A 958-nucleotide genomic window follows, 5' to 3' on the forward strand; every position below is an offset into this window, starting at 1 on the left:
TGCACAGCCCCAGCCATGTGGCCACAGGCTCACTGCTGCCCTTGGTGGTGGTGGGGATCTGCAGGGCGCTGGTGTGGGGTGCAGGAGGGGAGATGAGCATCCTCCCACCGCGCTGGGCTGAGCTCCTCTCCCTCGCCTGTTCCTACACCACCTCTTGGCCCAGACGTGGGGACAGGTCCTGCCCGTCAACTTTATTCTACCTTGGGATTCATATTCCTGCCCTGGCATCCTGCAAAGAGCCCTGGTGGTGCCCACAGCCATAGCAGACCAGCCCAAGCCTGCAGAGAGGAGAGGACTGAGGGGGTCCCCCATGCTCACCCCACACTGTGTAACTCTGACCAGTGTCCGCAGGGAGCAGGGCCCCCTGCCTGCTCCCTTTCTGCCCCCCCTTCCCTGGGGGTCCCATGCCGGTGGCCAATGCCTGGGAGCCAGCTGGGTGTCACCCACCCCACCGAGGGTCCCCGGGCCCAGCAGGCATGGAAGGCACGGGACACACTGTTCCTCCCTGCCACTGTTTGTTTTTGTAGGATGATTAACAGAAACCAAACAGCCCGAGGAAAATGGCAAACAGAGCAAAGGGCAGGAGCCCCTCCGCGGGTCGGCCCCCAGCCCAATATTTACAGAGAAGGGCCAGGGCTTGAGGCACGCTTGCAGGAGCCAGCTGGACTTTCACCCCTCCTCACCACTGATGGGCCCTTTCCGTAGGGGTGATGGATGCTCCTGCCTGGCCACCATGGGCTGCTCTTGCCTGGCTGCCAAGAGAGAAGGTCTTGTGACAAAAAAAAAGGGACAGCCCGAGCAAGTGTCACACACATGTCCTTGTGTCACATCTGCGGGGTCCTCGGGAGCAAGGGATTCGGGTCGTGGGGCACAGACCCCTCTAATGAGCCCACCTCATTAACCCGCCCGGCGCTGCTCCCGCTCTGCTCCTGCAGAGCTCCCACCCCGCTGCAGAGGC

This window comes from Egretta garzetta, unplaced genomic scaffold, assembly GCF_000687185.1.
Source record: "Egretta garzetta isolate BGI_Z169 unplaced genomic scaffold, ASM68718v1 scaffold143, whole genome shotgun sequence".
NCBI lineage: Eukaryota > Metazoa > Chordata > Aves > Pelecaniformes > Ardeidae > Egretta > Egretta garzetta.